The sequence below is a fragment of the Macrobrachium rosenbergii genome, chromosome 51, assembly GCF_040412425.1.
Source record: "Macrobrachium rosenbergii isolate ZJJX-2024 chromosome 51, ASM4041242v1, whole genome shotgun sequence".
NCBI lineage: Eukaryota > Metazoa > Arthropoda > Malacostraca > Decapoda > Palaemonidae > Macrobrachium > Macrobrachium rosenbergii.
The window spans coordinates 7,157,194-7,177,726 of NC_089791.1; the positions used below are offsets into that span (position 1 = coordinate 7,157,194).

Here is a 20,533-nt window from a genome sequence, read left to right on the forward strand (position 1 = left end):
AGTCAATTTTAATTTCAAATCTTGTTTATGAATTGTCTTTTATTGTTATGATAAGTATAATAGCATACAAATAGACAACATATTGTTTATAGATTATAGTTGGCAAAAATTTCAGGGGTGGGGGCGTGTGGGGTCTATACATAATGCAGAGGGGGGCGCAAGGTAAAAAAGTTTAAGAACCACTGTCTATCCATTCCATCCTTAACATTCGTGGGGTCCCTCTGCGCAACTTATATCGTTACCCATTTACTGGAGAACTTTTCATCAACTTTAAAAAACTATGAATCCCTTCTCTACCCGAAATTGTTCTTCCTCTTCCAATCACTGACCTTTATTTTACTTTCTCAATAAAAAATCCGACCATGTATATGATGTCTCTATCATTATTACACTCACCCCTCATCACCCTTCCCCCATATTGTTCATATAAAGGAACCATTATTCTCCACTACAGCTCCTCTAGAGCTTTTCTTCATCCGAACAGGCCTTCAATGATATCACCAGCGGAATACCGAAACGCCTAGCTTACATTCCCATCGGTTCCTTGCTTCCTAGCATTCTTGAGTGTTGTAACTGCACTCCTTCCTTTCTTGACAGTCACAATGACAACCATTCTTCAATTTACATAGAGGCCCTTCATTTTTGCACCTTCCAGATCTCCCTCTTTCTTCACTATTTTCAACAATGTATCGAAATATTCTCTCTAGCAGCACAGAATAACATTCGCCCAAGACACCACCATTAATTCAGAGATCCGCTGGCTCATTAATATTTCTCTCTGATATTACTTCCACTGTAATTACTTTTTCTCTCTAAAATACATCCTCAAACTGCCCCATGTTTTCATTAACGCACATCTTTTGATTTTCCATTTTCCAATTCCATCAACCACTATCTAAGGCAAACCTGATTTGTAATTAGATCTTCCACTTCACTTTAATACTCTCGATGCTCTTATTTCAAATGCCTGTGAATTCTAAATGGCACTATCTGTATAAGGTAACAAGGTAACGCTTAAAATAAAAGATTCGACCTTCACTGGCAAGAACACAATCAAGGGTCAGAATACACCGTCGCTTGATATACATGAACAGCAAACTTTGCTAAAAGCTTTGTGTGTGTGTGTGTGTGTGTGTGTTTTGGGGAGGTGAAAAGTACCTTCACAATGTCAATCCATGCCCTTGAAAAGGACTCAAAGACTATCTTATACACAGGAAAAGCATGATGAATATATAACTCTTCGTAAAGAACTCTATACATATATATGAATGAATTTTATCACACCACCGTGAATCATATACAAGCATTAAGCTACAAACGTCCTTTAATACCCAATTCGCTCTACCTCGGAAATAATATATTTTCATATATGTTACCCGAAGGGGAATTTTTTCTCGTTGATAATAAGTTCATCGTCCCGCGAGCCCACGAGACGACGAACTTATTATCAACTAAAAAATTCCCCTTCAGGTAACATATATGAAAATATTTCGGAGGTAGAGCGAATTGGATATTAAAGGACGTTTGTATCTACATTAAATTCTTCGGGCCAGCGCTTCTGACGGAAGAAGAATCGCTGTTCTTCAATATTCCGACAGTAGAGTACATACAAATGAAACAGAAACGTTCTCAATTTTGAGTCGTTCTGAAACCGGTTCGGAGAAGTGAGCTTCACCTGTCAGCTACGATTGCTCTCGGTGACCGATCATCCATAGGTTTGAAGGTCTGAACTTGACATCGCATATTTCAACCGTGAAATAAGTTTCTAATCTGAAGGACTCTTACTTGCGACGTTCATAAGCCTTCAGGATTCAAATTCTTTTCAAAACAGGATGAAAAGGGCGAAGAAAACTACAGTATACTTAACAACTGAATTTCATCAGCTCTCTCATACATACTTTATAAGTTCGGTCATTCCATGTGTACATGGAACAGAAACTATTGTTTTGTAGCAAAGCAGTAGAAGAAAATTATTATCTATTTTTAAATACTTTTATTGTCAAAGATAAAAATATATCTCTCTTTGGCAGCCAGGTTTATCGGCTGCTGCAACTGTACGTCGCTATTCATCATCACTAAGTATAATGTTCATTCAGCTGCAAATATTTGATTTGTCAAGCACGTTCAGCACCTGGGATCTTTTCAGATTCCTTTGACGTAATCTGAACAATAAGGAAATTGCTGCTTTTCTCTGATTCGCATAAATAAAAATTGTGATATAAAATCATACTTCCAGCAGACATGTTCCTTTTTACCTGCCGTAATTTGAAGGGCAGGGCTCAGTTTCTGAAAGTTTGGTTATCCTAAAATTACTTAAAAAAACATCAGTTCCAGACGTGTGAAATGTCTATGGCATGTAAGCTACCGCGTTCTGGAATGTGTGATTTAGGCATAAAGCCAAGCACTGGGACCCATAGGGTCATTCAGCGCGATGATGAGAATGAATGAAAATGGAATTGATATAAATAACGAATTTATAATAGACATTCTAAAGGTCAACGCTAATAAAGGTAAACTCGAAGAGATTTAATTGGTACCGCGTTCTAGCCACACAGCCTACAAGGAAAACTGGCAACTCCCCCTGAAACTTAACGTTGCCAATTATAAACATTAACGAACTGCACTGCGCTAAGTAGTCCATAGTTAAATGCATAACAATGGCACTACCCTAAAAGGACTAAAATTAATGTCTACGGCAGAAACGACTCGACCCGTGTAACAAACATGAGCGCCTTCTGCTGCCCTAGTTGTTGCTTCACTAGACCCAAAAGTAATAGGCTGTGTGACACCGCCTTCGAAGAGAGAGAGAGAGAGAGAGAGAGAGAGAGAGAGAGAGAGAGAGAGATCTGTATCAGTTCCGATTACGAGTAACAACGGTTCGGTAGTATGATTCATAAAACATGCTTTAATCACTGATTATCTGGAAACGACGATTAACATGGTTCATAAAACATGCATTGATCACTGATTATCTGGAAACAACGATTAATATGATTCATAAAACATGCATTGATCACTGATTATCTGAAAACGACGATTATAAAATTCTTCATTGCACAATTCATCCTTTTCCATTGTGGCTAAATAACAGATATCTTTTTAATATATTAAACGGGTTTCACACTTTTCTCGGTAAGCCTACTTTGCAGTTCCTTTTATCCCCAATTAATAATGTTTTCCCTAACGATTTATCTCTTGAATCCTTCGTGGGCCAAATGAGCTTGCCTTTTCAGAGAGACGAGGCCTTCAGGCGTGCCTCTTCAGGGAGAGACGTGGCATTGAAGCGTAATTAAAGAACATGACTCTTGGAAGGTTCGTCATAGAGAGAGAGAGAGAGAGAGAGAGAGAGAGAGAGAGAGAGAGAGAGAGAGAGAGAGAGAGAGAAATTTTTTTTATTTATATGTTGCTTCCGATTAGGCTCCTCACTATTAGGACTGATGATGAGTTATACTGGAAAAAGCTAACAACACAACTTGAGTTTTTTTTTTCTTGGAGTAACATGACGCCTTTGCTCGACGGAGTCTAAAAAAAAAACAAAGTGACATGGAAGGAATACAAACGATGGAAAAGGTAAAAGACGAAACTGAAAGAAAAAATGAGAAACCAATAGAAAAATGAAAATGGGAGAGGGATAGAACAAAAAATAAGCGGGAAATGACTTACGATAATGAAGAGAAACAAAAAAATGTCTGGGAAAGGAAATACGAAAATGTACGGAAAAATGGTAAAGGAAAATTAAATTGAAAGGAGAAACGAAAATGTATGGGTAAGGAAAATGGATATGTTAAAAGTGAGGAAAATAAAGCTTTAAACATAGGGTTATTCCTATATCAGAAGGAATTTGTTGATCCGCCTCTCTGAAGCACTCATACAAACAACACAGTGTGTTTGTGGGTGGTAGGCTGCGTCCACACGACCGAGCTTTGTTCGACAAACTTTGTCCAGTGTGACGTCAGAAGCGGGTACAGTTCTGACTTTGCCCGCTGTTTCTCAGCTTCTGACGTCACATCAGACAAATTTCGTCGAACAAAGCTCGATCGTGTGGACGCAGCCTTAGTAAAGGAGTAACTGGTAGGATGAGGAAATGAGAAGTGAAGACGGCGTATAAGCATAACCAAAGGTGTGAAGGCAGCCAGGAGGGATGTGACAGAGAAACAACGTAAGATATAAAAAGCGTAGGGTGACGGTGAGCAAGTAGACTGGATATCAGACTAAATGAAGCAAATGGAGAGGCGTCCTAAATGAATGCATTCCTGGGTCGATGGAGTGAGTGTTTTGAAAATTTTCTGAACATGGAAGATTAAGTGAGGCCAGCCAGATTGATACAAAAGTAGCAAGGGTTAGCTTCAAAGGTAAGGATGCTACTGGAAATGACTGTTGAAAATATAAAAAGGGCAATAAAGAGGTTGAGAGTGTAGAGGCATCCAGAGTTAATAGGAATCACATGAGACACTGGCTAACCCAGGCACCAGTCATAGCTTGATTACGGCAATGTTCCGAAGATAGAGGTAAGAATTATAGGGGGGAATAATGTTACTTGTTATTCCAGGGAAGGTATTAAGAAGGTAAGACATCATCGATGGACAGGGAAGAACAGTTTGGTTTCGGAAAAGGGGAAGGGCGTGTGTATCAAGTGCTTGTGAAACAGTTATGGGGGAAGTCTGAAAGTACTGGGGAAAACCGTGGTATACATAGACGACAAGGAGGAAATGCGGAGGATGTTGGGAATGTATAATACAGATGATGTGCTGTTGAGAGCAATTAAGCTTTTAAAAGGAAGTGAAACGTGCATTAGATTACTTTAAGGGTTGAGTGACAAGACATCTGCAGAAGTGTGTCTGAGACATTGTGCCTCGTAGCTCTTCAATATCTTTTGGATAGAGCAATGCGAGAAATCAGTGAAGAAACACTAAATGCAGGTGGAAAGCTGTAGCATGTGGAAATAAATTATTAACTGTGTGTGGAATGGTTGATTTTTGCAAATGATACAATACTGATTGATGATGGCGAATAGTAACTGCAAACAATAGCGAAAGGGATTGAAAGTGTTCGCAGAAGGAAAACACCGAGAACAAACGTGAACAAGAGTAAGGTTATGAAGGTAAATGGAAGCCACGAAAATGGAGCAATGGGGACGGGAGAATGGAACCAACTGAATAGTGTAAGTATTTGGGAGAACGTGTGACAGTTGGTGTGAGTACAGGCGCGGCACAGAATAGTTGAAGGTACCAGGGTTGATGTAAAAGATTGGGAAGACAGGGTTGATGTAAAAGATTGGGAAGACATTTCAACTGTCGATGAGAGGCATGGTGGGAATGTCTTAAGTTTTTTTCTGAAGCAACACTCCCTAATGGAAATCAAGTGAGACTGCTGAAAGTAAATAGAAAAAAAAAGTCGAAACTGTTAAGACAAACTGCCAGCGAAGTAGGTGGAGTGAGGAGACCTATAAGTATGTGAAATGTGAGAGTAAGTAAAAGAGTGAAAATTTTGGCGTACGTGAAAGGACGAATCAATGTGTAACTTTTGAAGAGGTTTAGTCATATGAAAAGAATGGGGGACGATAGGCTGGTGAGGCAGTATCTACAACAATGGAGGAGAAAACGAAGACCTAGAAAGGGCAGGATACATATTGCAAAAAAGTATTGGAGAGGAAGGCTCTTTCTCTTCAGGAAACACAAAAGCGCGTGCAAGACAACGGTGAATTGTGCAGAGTATGTAAGGGAATCTGACATGCTGCTGATGAGACTTTTTTACATATATATAAAGTTGCTAATATAGATATATATCTATATCTGTATCTAATCTCAAACCTTAATCTTGCCTGCAAAGTTTTAATGGATAAATCGTGATTCTAAAACAGCATTATCCTGCACTGAAAAGGTTTCGTCTGAAACTAAATCGACAAAAAATCCTATTGCCGGTACGTTGAGCCTTGGATTCATATTGGAGCAACTGCTTTTTTTAGTATTCAATAGGAACGCCGAGTATAAATTTCCAATACGGACAACAAAGAGCTGTGTTTGAGTACACAATCCCAAAAATAATTACTCATCAAAAAAGTACACGTATTACCCACTACACCGTTCGCTTTTCACAATCTCTCTTTTACCAATTGTTGCGTACAGGCGAACACTGTTATTTCAGCTTCCTTTCATTTCATTTATAATCTATTTTCCCAACGAACTGTCTACCAAGTCCTGAAAAAAAGCCCACTGAATAACTCACTCGTCCTATCTAAGTGCCTAATTTTCAGCCTTATCACGAAGCCTCTGAATAAAACGCAACTTTCCTAAACGCCCGTCTTATCATATCAAATGCATTCTACCAAAAATGTCCTCAAATGCACGAGATGCCTCCAAGTTCATCATCTAGTTTAGTACCTATCATTTACCCCATTCAGAATGCATGCTAACACTCCTATACTTTCGTAACTGAAAGCATAACTTCATTTCCCAAAATAAACTTGTTCAACAAGTACCCATGAAGAATTTTATGTGAAAAGAACGATTTAAATTTCCATAATGCTCATGGAGAATTTTATGTAAATAACACCGTTGTTAATTTATATGACTACATCCTTACGGAAAGTTTCTCTCAAAATGCTAAAATTTTTGAGCTTCCACTATTGTAAGCCCTTTTGAAAGTCACAAAAAATAAAATGATAGGAATTCTGCCAACACAGTCTAAAACGGAAAATCTTACAAATGCCTGATAGCACACTACATACAGAGATACACACACAAACACCCACACACACAGATGGAGAATGTCAACTTTCTTATGAAATTCTAAAATTCCAGTACACTTTGTGCGAAGTCAAAATAGTTCCTAAAGTAAGACCCAGCTCAGCTTTCTTTTTCCAAGCACTGAAATCCACAACGGTATTTCCTTACTGAGAGAGAGAGAGAGAGAGAGAGAGAGAGAGAGAGAGAGAGAGAGAGAGAGAGAGAGAGAGAGAGAGAGAGATTGTTACATAAATATTCTAACTGGTTTTTCTCTATTCAGCATACTCTCTCAGAGCTTATATTTAAAATTTTACGACGTCCCTTTAAACCTGTCAGTATAATACCCCTAAGACTTTTTCATCATCAAAAAGGTCATAACCTCACTACCAAAATCTTACACAATCAACATTTTAAAACTATGTGTACATTACTGCTCTTGTATATTTACCAACTAAAGATCAGATGCGATACAGTTCAAATGACAAATAACAGATTAATATTGTGTACACAAACTTATTTTACCATGCTAATCGTATTTATATTTCAAATTAAATATATTTATCTTCACCTTCTTGAAATATCCATATCATTAAAAATCCAATTCATTTAAGTCATATACCAAAGGATTTTTAAAGAGCTCTCTTCCATAAAGAAGCGTTATTTTATTTTCACTGCCATTCAGAAAAAGACTCCTTGCCTTAAAGATAGACTGCTCGAACAATCTAGATACTATAACTTCACAAATTCTGAGCAAAACTGGTACAGTTCTTGACACAACATCAAATGCATAATCATACATTATATTATACACATATATATATACATATATATATATATATATATATATATATATATATATATATATATATATATATATATATATATATATATATATATTATTTAGAAGCTTCGTGATAAGGCTGAAAATTAGGCACTTAGATAGGAAGGGTGAGTTATTCAATGGGCTCTTTTTTTTCAGGACTTGATAGACAGTTCGTTGGGAAAATAGATTACAGATGGAATGAAAGGAAGAGCTGAAATAACACTGTTCACCTGCACGCAACAACTGGCAAAGAGGGATTATGAAGAGCGAACGGTGTAGTGGGCAATATGTGTACTTTTTTGATGAGTAATTAATTTTGGATTATGTGTATTCACACACAGCTCTTTGTTGTCCGTATTGGAAATTTATACGCGGCGTTCCTATTGAATACTAAAAAAAGCAGTTGCTCCAATACGAATCCAAGGCTCAACTTACCAGCAATAGGATTTTTTGTCGATTTAGTTTCAGAGGAAACCTTTTCAATGAACGATAATGCTGTTTTAGAATTAGGATCTATCTATTAAAACAGATTAAGGTTTGAGATTAGATACAGACATAGATCTAAATCAATATCTTTCACAACATTAGCAGCTTTTTATATATATATATATATATATATATATATATATATATATATATATATATATATATATATATATATATATATATATATATATATATATATAAAGAAGCTGCTGATGTTGTGAAAGATATAGATTTAGATCTGTCTGTATCTAATCTCAAACCTTAATCTTGCCTGCAAAGTTTTAATAGATAGATCCTGATCCTAAAACAGCATTATATATAAAATATATATATATATATATATATATATATATATATATATATATATATATATATATATACATACATATATATATATATATATGCAGTGTAAAAACAATAAAAACTCATGAAAATGCCGTTAATGCGGCAGAGACAATGTAAATTATTTGAAACCAAATGGAAATGACTATACAAATCAGTTCTTGGTCCAACCCTCATGATTATCAATTACACTCTGAAGCCTTTTGGGCCCAGATGCAACATGGTTGTAAACCATTTCAGGCCTCCATCGCAGAACTCCCCATTCTGCTTCAGCATGTTGCATAAGCTGCAATGGTGTCTGCTGCTCTTGTGGATCCCAGACATTCTCAATGTATGCCCACATGTTTTCCATTGGGTGAAGGTCACAAGCCTTACTGGGCCATGGCAGGACGTTGATATCTCTGTTCTTAAAACCACCAATTACAGCATTGCTTTGGTGAACAGTACATTTGTCATGCATATATACAAGCGCTCTGGGTATAAGAGGGCATATGGACATTGTTGGAAGCATCACCTCCTCCAGTATTTCTAAATATTTCTTGCTAGTGAACCTGCTGTCTATCATAGTTACTTACCTGTACCATGAGGTGAATCCATGCCCAAGAGTTACACGTAACACGACCGCTCCTCGACTCCATGTAGATGTTTTGCTCACTGTATCTGGTGACGAAATAGAACGTATGATTAAGCGATTGTTACCAAGGTGAGATTATTACAAAATATTACCAACTTGCTGTAACATGTAAGCAAAACATTTAATTCAAATTAACATGACCAGTTAAATTATTTTAAATTTTACTATTACTGTGACTATTATGAAATATTAATTTAATGTTATATTTTAAATATTTCTATCAGTCAGGTGCTGCTATACGTTTTATTCTTTTATATATAACCCAGCAGATTATTCACGAAAATGGCTAAATCGCTCATTAATAAGGATTTCGAGCTGCTCATTCACAGCAAACTAAAAGTGCTGGTCCCACACATTTGAAGAACTTAGGGAATCTCATTTTCACAGGACAAAATGGCATTTTAACTTAGTCTGCCATATTTCGTTACCAACTTTTAACCACAACAGAATAATAATAATAATAATAATAATAATAATAATAATAATAATAATAATGTCCTTTATTGCAGCTCAGGGTCATATACATGGGATATACAAATACAATATACACAATCTAGATACATAAAATAACATGATAAAAATAATAATCGGCAGGATCCACACAGTTGCTGAAGAAGTAAAAAAAAATAGAATTCATAATAATGGTAATGACAGTAATTATATGGAAAATAATAGTAAAAAATATTAAAATTATAACAATCAAAAATACAGTTTGCAGACGATTAATTTCCAGCTGGGGACCTTAGGTGGTTACAGAAGTCAGGTCCAGAAGGCTAAATATGAAAATTGAAAATTGCAAAAACTCTACAATGATATTAATCACAGTAATATCAAAAAGTAAAAATACCAATAATAACAAGAAACGGAGAAATAATAATAATAATAATAATAATAATAATAATAATAATAATAATAATAATAATAATAATAATAATAATAATAATGACAGATTCTGGAGATGACACTTCATAATTGTAAAAATAGAGAATAAGTCGTTCATGGAACAGACGCCTCATTATTCCATCTTCCCCACAATTTAGATCTTCTTGCCTCACTGCTTAGGATGCTCTGTATGAGCGAATTGCTGCTGTTTCTCAGACGGGTGATCAGACTGGACATTGTTCGCCTCACAATGATTTTCAAATTATCCAGGCGGTTTTCTATGAACATCTATCTGCGTGCCTGAGTGATAGCGAGGAGTGTTTATAAGTCGTCTCAGAATGTCATTGTGAACAACAGTGATACGTCTCATGGTCTCTCGGGTATAGTTCGTCCAAAGGGAACACCCATATATACTGTAGCAGTATGAGTAGAAGAGCAGCAGTTTCGTTTCTGGCGACAGAAGGAAAACCTCCTTGCAAACATGTTGCAAGTTGCATATAGTTTACGACGCCTCTGTTCTATGTCTGCCGTATCTTTTAGGTCGTCCGTGATAATGTGTCCCAAATACAGAAATTCATGCACGAATTCCAGACGATGATTTCCGAGGAAAATTAGTGGTTCTGCAATATGCTTAAGCGATCTCGGGAGCAGCGACATACATTGGGTCTTGGTTTCGTTGTATAGGATATCAATTTCCTCTAAATACTGGCGGCAGGTGTCGATAAGTCGCTGGAGTCCTTGCACTGGTGGGGAAATCAGAACCATTTCATCAGCGTAACAGAGGTTGTTTATTGTTGTTTTGTTGACAGTGCATCCGTTTGGGAGTGAGTTCAGTTTGACATTCAGGGCATCTGAGTACGTGTTAAACAGGTATGGAGACAGAATGTCCCCTTGCCAGAGCCCGTTTAGGGAGCCGAAGGTGTACGACAGTACGTTACCCAATTTGACACAGAGTTGCTGTTTGGAGAACCAACAACATAAAATGCCAATCAGATATAGAGGTGTGCCTCGTTGGTGCAGCTTCAGGAAGAGCTTCAGGTAGTTTACTCTGTCAAATGCTTTTCTCACATCTAAAAAACGTAGGAAAACAGGAGAGGCTGATGATAGGTAATAGTTCAGCAATTCTTTCAGGATGTTAATGCAGGTGTCGGTTGAGTGGTTTGCTTTAAAGCCGAATTAGTTGTCTGGTTGTCAGTAGTGTATAGAAAGGGGAGAAGTCTCACTAGAAGAACCGATTCAAGTATCTTCTATGCAATTGTAGTAATTGCAATCGGGCGATAATTGCCAGGGTCAGCTGCATCCTTTAGCTTGTTTTTTTATTAATGGTATTGAGTGAACTAAGAGTAGGGAGTCTGGGAGAAACTGGTGAATTATGCACGCATTGAACAGAGCAGCTAGCAAAATGTAAAATATCGGATGGCAGAATTTGAAAGCTTCAGCAGGCAGACCACCTACCTATGAGGTAGGTTGTTTATGGCATCTTTGATGTTACCTGGCGTAATACGACCGGCGAAATGAAACCGAATATTATCAGTAAGGAGGTTATTTACATCCCTTCGGGAGTCTTGATCGTTTATGCAATTCAGGATAGTAGTGAAATGATCGCCCCACATTCTTGCGATAGCCTCGTCACCAACGGTTTCTCGTACTCTCTGTGATAGCTTTTTAGTTTTGGGATTTAGGGATTGAATGTCCTTCCAAAGACGGCGGAATTCACCAGATTCTAATTTTCTAGACACTGCATCAGCTCTTAGTTGCTTTTCATTCAGTCTGCAATGCTTAAGGGCAAGTTTGAACTGTGCTCTCGCCTGCCTCATTAGCAGTGCAAAGTGTCCTTCCCTCGGGCTACCATTTTGCCTCCACAGTAGAAACATTTCTCGTGAATGTGTTTAAAGATCTTTAACCAAGTCATTCCATCCAGGTACAATACGAGAGTTGCCTTGACGAGATCTAAAGGCATCCCTGCCGGAGGCGAGTGTAGCGGAAATTATATTTGAATAGAGTTCTTGCAGATCTCTCCTGTGATGATCGTTTCTACATTTTGGGTTAGTAGTGCACAGTAAGGCATCTGCCGGTTGGGCTATTGACCGCAGCCTGGCTTCTGTGGTTTCCCTAAAGGATCTGGTTTTCTGTTGGTTTTTAAAATCCCAGTTAACAGGAGGTGGGTGATCAGTTAGGGGGTTCACAGTAGGGAGGGATGGGGTACTGAATGACACCTGTAAGGGGATGTGATCATAGCCCATTGCAAGATCGTAGCAAATGTTGCAGGTCACAACAGAATCATGAAGTTGAGGGGATGTGACGTAGTGGTCCAGCCAGGAGGTTGTAACTGTGTCCGTTCTGTTCTGTACATAGGTATAGGAGGAGGGAGGGAGGAGCATTACATCGCTAATTCGGAGAGGGTGATTTTGACAGAGGCGAGTAAGTTCATTATAGAACTGTTTTGTGGGATGAGAATTAAGGTCCCCAATTATACAAATATGATCAGCAGTAGAATCGTGAATAATGCTGGGTAACTCAGCAAGGATCATGCAGTATTGATCAAAATTATCGTTCTTTTCCCAGGGCATATAAACATTAATTATTAGGATCTTAGAGTCCCCTACTGTCACTTGAAGCCCCACCAATCTATCACTCATATAGGTCAACACATTCACCATATTGTCTAGTGATTTGTGCCACAGGAAAGAAAGGCCCCATTTCAGGCAACCAGCTACGATGTGATCTGTAACTTGCATCGATGAGGTCGAGAAAGCTCTGAAGTATTCATGCACTGAATCGCAGATGGCAAGGTCGTGAGGCCAGAGGAGCATTTCTTGCAATGCAATGATGCCTTTGAAGTTTTTGCAGAACATGTTTAAGGGAGGAATGTTCCGCTTGAGGCCAAAAATATTCCAAGAGATTATATCTAGTGTATCCATGGCAGCTCATAAAGATGGGAAATGAAGGAGTTGATCATTTGGGTGGATGGGGGATTGGCCAGCTGGGGTGGGCATTCACTCGGCTTGGAAGGATGGCTGGCACTTGTGGTAGAAGGCGAGCCTGCGCCTGAACCCCTACTTCGGGTGTCGGTACGTTCCCCTGGGGGAGGTTGGTCCCGGATTAGGTTGTATCTTGAGACTTTTATGTTAGGACCGAAATTCTCGCCTTTAAGAACATCGAGGTGGTGAAATAGGCAGGTACTCCTTTAGGCCAGTTTATGTTTAATTTTGCATGGGAGTTCGTGGGAGATAAGAAGGTCGGAGCCCGTGAGAAACTTGACTGTCTCTACTATGGCGTCTAGCTTCACCGATGACCGTAAATTGTGAATCACATGACATCTCGTCTCAGGTTTCGGGCGAGGTGATTCACAAATGCTGGGCTTTGGTTCAGCGGACACTTGAGACATTCTTTTCTTTTTTCTACTTGTCTGTGTCTGCCAGCCCCCAGTCCCCTCATGATCAATCACATCCTCATCCATGACAGGAGGTTGGGGGGGAGAGATAGGGTCAGAAGACTCATGAGGGCTGGTGATCGTAGCTGAAGATCTATCTTCCACAAGCGGCACTGGGAAGGGAGGGGAGGTTGGGGGTTCGTCAGTCCTCTCTGATAGGTCTACAGGTGATGTGGGCACTTCATCCGAGGGGGAGAGGGCAGTTCCCTCATGGGAGGGTATGGCCATCTCGACTTCGCGTCACACCCTCACTTCTCTCATGTTTTTGGGAGGCGAGGAAATAATGGATGCCTCATTCAAAGGAGTCTGGTGGCTTGCTGTGCGATTGTCTAATGATTCCTGCACTTCTCTGATTGCATCCCAGATCCGTGAAAGATTATTATTTGTTTCCACAGTTTTAAGACTGTCGAGTGATTCCTGTAATCCTTTGATCACATCCCAGATATGTCAAAATTTGTCTTGTGCTTCCTCAATTTTTTTCTGAAGTTTTGTCAATTTTTTTTGAGAGGGATTTTTTTTTAGGCATTTTCTGCCGTATGGTACACTACAGGTAGGCTTAGATCAGCAGGCCCCTTTGGAGGCAGATTGTAAGGGTCATCAGCATAGATTTCCACCGAGCAGGTCCTTAGCCACTTAGTGGTATATGATACTTTCTTGAGGGAGGATAGGCTTTTTGTGGGTCACTCCTGGAGAATGGTATCTGGCATCAGGTCTTGGCATTTTGTATATGCAGAGTCAATTTCCTCGTCGGAGATTGCTGCACTAACAGACTGTATAGTAGAATTGACATCAGAATGGTTCGATTGGTATTGGATAAAGTAAAGACAATTGTTCACAAGTACAGAGCTTGTGTGTGGGGCACAGGTATCGTTAGTGCCAGGGTCACTGGCACGATGGTTGGAGGTTGGTTAGATGACATTTTTGTGGTAAAGGGAAGGCCAAGCACTAACACATACATAGCACTCTATTACCCATTTCCCAGGGCCAACAGGCTTCAAGAAGTTGAAACTTGAAAAATTCTGGAGGCACTGATTGGGGCAGAACATAAGATTAATATATCTGCAATTACACAACACTAACCAGCTTCCGCGCCAGGTATTACGTAGAGACTCTATTAATACATTGCCTTCTATGTGAGGTATAATCACCAAGAGTGAAAAATCCTTCTTTTTGGTAAAAAGCTCAAGAGAGACCTCTAACACGCCCGCCCCCGACACACTCCATACCCCTAAACAAATGAAGTTAAGTAGAACAGGACTTACATATTTTTACATTATACCCTTATTTGCTATGGAGAAAAGATCAGCAAGGAAATATACTGCTAAATGTGAGCTGCAAACTGTAGCTGAAGCTGAGAAAACAATGTTCAAGCCGCTACTGACTAAAAATTATTGTGCATCAGCAACATGCCATTCTCGTAAACTTCGATATGCCATCAAACTCGACTGTAAATAAAATTTGAAAAAATATTTTAATCAAAATTACTGGGCATGAATGGAGGGATGAGTTTAAATGGGAATGAGCAGGTAATGTGAGTGGCTGGTCGAAAGGTGACCACATGGTGGGGTCAGCTCAATAAGGAGCATAAAAGGGGATGTGTGTCGGTCTGCTACTGGCAGGGTTCTGAAGCCAAGGTCCGCTGCCTTTCACCTTATATGACCTCGGGGGCTTATTTTCTTGTTCCTTCCAGAGGTCACTGCAATCGCAAGATGGCAGTTCAGTCACCTAGTTTTCTATGCTGGAATCTTCCAAATCCTGGTGACTTCTGGCAACTCATGTTCACCAGTTTTTATTGAGGACTCAACCTTTTTGGAAGATTTTCAGCAGGCTTTCGTCTCCATTCGTCTTTTGTCTAAAAAGAGGTAATTCAAGCAGTCATCAGGTCTTTAAAAAAGATAAACAGATGCACCAAAAGGGGGAACATGGTGAGAAATTTACATAGAGGCTGAGTTTCTCACGCCCTTCCCCAGTTAGTTCTCAATACAAAAATTACTTTTTTTAGTTTGCAAGGCAGTTTGGAGATTTGGGTTTGCTTAGTGTACGATATGTTCCTGTAATGCACTGCCGAGCATGGACCGGCAACATGTTTCCGAGTCAGTCGGCTCTCTGGTCTCTCACAATAAACTTGTCACCAAGATGTCGTCTCATTACAAACCCAACATGGCGCAGTGAGTAGGATAAGAACCATGTCATGCCCCTGATACGTCGACCACCCCAGGCCACGCCGAGGCATGCCTCTCCTGCAATGCCAAGGGCCTTGTCACGGGCCATGACGCAAGCACAGATGATAATTGCAGACCAGCAACGCACCATCCGTTCCCTTCAGGATGCCCTTCCCAGTTCTGGATCACATGCCGGCAAAGTCCCTGTTTCTGTGATGTCGTGATGTCCTCAGCAGCGTTCAGGTCCTGGAGACGTTCGATGACATGTTGGATCCACCTCAACAAGTTCCCGCTGCAGAATGTTGTCCTGCACATTAGACTCAACTGTGTGCCGGCGCTGCAACGTGCACTGGACGCTCGGTACTCAGATGCCAAATGGAATGCCCTTACTCCAGACACGGCTCTGGATGCCGTCAGGAATATAAGTGTTAGGGTCGTCAAATCAGGCAGTGCAATGGTCTGAATTCTCTGCCCTCGCACAAGGGTGCGAAGAGTCAGTGAGTGAATATTTCTCAAGGTGTACCCAAAGGCCACCGACTGTGATTTTCAGTGTCCCAAATGCAGGGAATGCTTGGCTGAATATATGCTATTACGGAAAATAATGGTAGGTCTCAGTGATCCTGTATTGACAAGGCATGTGTTTCAGGCATGTGATACGTTTAAAAGTGTCGATGCCCTTCAGGCTTTGTGTTGTACTTTTGAAGCTGCTCGCCAAGACGTTGAAAGCGTCCCACGCGGTGCGAGGGAGTCAGCTGGTGCATCGAGTGATGATGTCACAGGCAGTGATTTTGTAGAGCCAGACGTCACGGTGTTGCGCGGTAACTCGAGTGCAAAGCATTGCGGGAACTGCGGGGGACGTCATTCGCCTGGTCGAGCATCGTGCCCAGCAAAAGGTATGACGTGCCACGGGTGCCAAAAGGTAGGGCACTTCCAGAAATGTTGCAGGAGCCGCTCACCTCGAGTTCAGTGATTGATGCAGACACACACCTTTCCTCCCACCCTACAGTCAAGGTTTGTGTTTCCCATGGGAACGGGAGGTCGGTGTCTACACTCGTTGTAGCAGATACAGGAGCACAGATCTGCGTTGCCGGACCCACAATTCTTTCAAGCCTGCACGTAAAACCCCTGGAGTTGTAACCCCAAACAGGTCTGAGGGACGTAGCTAATCTCCAAGTGAGATGCCTCGGATCAACGGCATGCACCATTGAAAATAGGTGGGAGACGCACGAAGCAGGAGGTTTACTTTGTGCCGACAGCCAAGAACTTCTACATATCGCTGAATGCCTGTAAGGAGCTGGGAATAGTACCTCCTGGTTTCCCTCACCCTTCCCCTCTCATTGCATCAGCTGATGTTATTAGTGAGGTAGTCTCGCAACCTACTCCCCTCAGACAACGAAGCCAGACCTTTAACACAACCAGGGAACCTTTACCTGTGATGACGGGCAAGCAGCACCACATACACTTGGGACTGTGGTAGCACGACAAAGATGGACTAGGAAAGGGGAGGGTGGTCGAGAGAGCGACCTGTAAGGATTCTGCTTCTGAGTCTGGCTGGTTACGAACTAACTCGCCTAATCCTTGACCTCTCCCTTATACAGCCTTCATTGCCCAACTTTCCAGCCTTGGTTCAGGCTTGGGCAAAGTTCATTACTTGCCAGCTTTTTTGTCCCCCATCTTGTTGATCTACAAATATAGGTGCTGGAATATGGAGATGAACAACAGTACCCTGGGGAAATTACAGTCAGAAAATAGCGAGACATTGAGGTAGAGAGAATGGCGGAGAGTTCTTCAGTGAGACTGCAAGGGTTTTAGCGGACGCTAGTTTACAGGAATGTTCAAGACTCCCTGCTCCTCTAATGGGTGGTCTGCCTCAACTCACCGTATTTTACTTGGTTTTAAAGTCTACTTAGTTTTAAATTCATGGAACTTTCATGTGCACTTGTAAATAACAATTGCACATTACAATACATACACACACACACACACACACACACACACACACACACACACACACACATACATATATATATATATATATATAATATATATATATATATATATATATATATATATATATATATATATATATATATATATATATATATATATATATATATATATATATATATATATATATATATATACATATATATATATATATATAGGATATATATATATATATATATATTTGATTATATATTATATATTCCTATATTCATCAAATGGGAAGGCAGACATAAATCTCGTAATAGTCATTTGATTACATGTTCATTCCTGTTTTCATAATCCATGATGTCTGTATTCGGGCATTCTTGTCCCTTGCTCATTATAAATGTTTGTATATATATTATATATATATTATATTTATATATATATATATATATATATATATATATATATATATATATATATATATATATATAATATACAATAGAAGTAGAAAGTTCGTACAGGGTGACGAGACATGCACGAACTTACCGCTATTTCTTAAAGATCCCCTCCCATTGTTTTCAAAGGAAAACATTGATTTTTTTATTCGTATTTCTGTGAAAATGCCTTCCTATCTATAATGTTTCGAATACTCAATATTGGCTTAACCTTGGCACGAAAGCTGCGATATTTGCCAAATGATCGCTTGTGCACCTCACAGAGACATCCTGGAGATCGTCTGGATACTCTTCTTTCACTTTGCGAGCTTTAAGGGAGGGCTCTTTTTCCAATACACGCTCTGTTTTGCGAGAAACTCTCTCAGAAATTTTCCTGGAACGCCCAAACCTAGGGAGAACTGTTGGAATACACGACTCCCCATTTTCACGATATCTCGCCAACCACCTCTGAACTACTCTTTGCTTTCTATCTAAGTTTTCGGCTATGAGCCCAGATCTTAGCCCCTCTTTGTAAAGGGTTATGATAGCAACAATCGTATCTCTTTCCAGTTGTTTGCCTGGAGCCATGGGACTCGAGAAAAATAGCACTGAATGTCAGAAAATCACACTCGAAGGCGTCGGAATTTGTAAACAAAAGGTCGCTTACTGAAGCCCGTCAGTTTTACCGGAGTCATTTTGTCTCAGGAAATACCAGTTAAGGTGTCAAGCAGTCAAAAAATCAATTTTTTCCCTTTGAAAACAATGGGAGGGTATCTGATATATATATATATATATATATATATATATATATATATATATATATATATATATATATATAAAATATATATATATATATATAATGTATATGTGTATACACACACACACACACACACACACATATATACACACACACACACACACACATATATATATATATATATATATATATATATATATATATATATATATATATATATATATATATATATATATATATATATATATATATATATATATATATATATATATATATATATATATATATATATATATATATATATATATATATATATATATGTATATATGTATGTACACACACACACACACACACACACACACACACACACACACATATATATATATATATATATATATATATATATATATATATATATATATATATATATATATATATATATATATATATATATATATATATATATATATATATATATATATATATGTATACATATGTGTGTATATATACATATATATTATGTATACATATATTTATATATTTTATATATATATATTATAAAGTGCTTGTAAAGATTAGCAAAGCAAACTATGCTATAAAAGCGCCCGCCTTTCTGCTTTGCTTGGCCGATAGATAGGCCTTTGTCTATTTGAACCTGCGAGTAGTGAATTCTCGTTCGGGTTAGTTCGAAGCAGTACATTCGGGAGTTCTGAGAGACGCTCAAAAGAAATAATCCTTTGCCTAGGGCAGTAACTGGCTGGCGCCTTTTTCTTTGGTACAGAAGCGTGACCCGGTCAGGCCATCGCCCCCCTACACCCATCCAGAAGGAATAAAAGGCCATCGCGCCAGGAGCTCGCCCTCACACAGCCCAGTAGTGGAAGGTAGGAGGTCACGAGTGCAGACCTCGCTCCCCCCTTTCCCTCGGCGCCACATGGAGTAGCTGCCCTTTGCTTAGTACCCCAACCACGTGGCCAGCATCCAGTGCAAGTGGGGATTTGCAAATCCCAAAGCGAGCGGAAACTCAACTGCAGCCTTTCATCATCACAAGGGCGCCCTTTTCCTCACCCGACCTACAACTTGAAAGCAGTTCCTTGGTGAGGGAGGCCTTTGTCGACGCACACACGTGAACCCTGGCAGAAGACGACGCTGGATGCCGACGTCAGCCTTATGCCCCTACGATTTGGTCAAGTACCTAGAAAGAGTTGCTTAGTCACGTTATGTTCGCCCTTGTGCATTTATTAAACTTCTGAGCCTATAACTTGGTATTCCCTGAGCTTCTTGGTTCTATCCCGGCCCTTTTGTTCACTGCCTTCTTGCTCAAGTCACTAAACAAGCCTCGGGGATGTCCTTGGCGCCCTCAGCACACACCCGAGTAATTCATTCCCCAAATTCCAGCCTTAGATTGTAACCTAGGTCCTCATATCATTTCAGAAAGACGATTGTAGCAGAATTCTCCTTGGTCCGTGTTCCTGGCATTCCCAAGCTTCCCCCCCCCCCTTTCGGGAGGACTTCTGCAGCAACAATTTAACATGTTTCAGTTCAATTTCCCTTTTGATCTTGTTTGTCATGTAAATATACCTATTTTTGTATCCACGTGTCTCACGCACTTCCCTTTGAGAACAAGCCCTCAGCTCCTGTATAACTCCTTTTATTTTCTTGTTTTATATGTTCCTGGTTATCTTTCAAGGCCATTGTAGAGTAAAATACTGAATATGGAGACTTAAGAATTACCTGCACCAGGAAACATATAATAATGGCGACCTTGGCCAGTGATTCTCGTAATGATTGCATCCCCCCTCTCCCCCATTGTTGTTTGTGTTGCAATTTGTGAAATCAGCAATTAGCTCAGCTAAGCTGGATACGAGACAGATTACGAACCTTTGAAAAGCCAGCGCAACAGGCCAAGGAAATTCTGTAAGTAAA

The 20,533-nt window shown here is 39.5% G+C and overlaps 1 long non-coding RNA gene across 1 annotated transcript in view; it reads right to left on the reverse strand.

The window, feature by feature from the left end:
- Positions 1-20,533, reverse strand: part of LOC136833127 (uncharacterized) — an 85,770-nt gene that overhangs the window by 42,383 nt on the left and 22,854 nt on the right. Inside the window, exon 2 of the long non-coding RNA XR_010851367.1 lies at positions 8,952-9,036. This is a non-coding gene — a long non-coding RNA (uncharacterized lncRNA). The remainder of the gene's footprint in view (positions 1-8,951; positions 9,037-20,533) is intronic.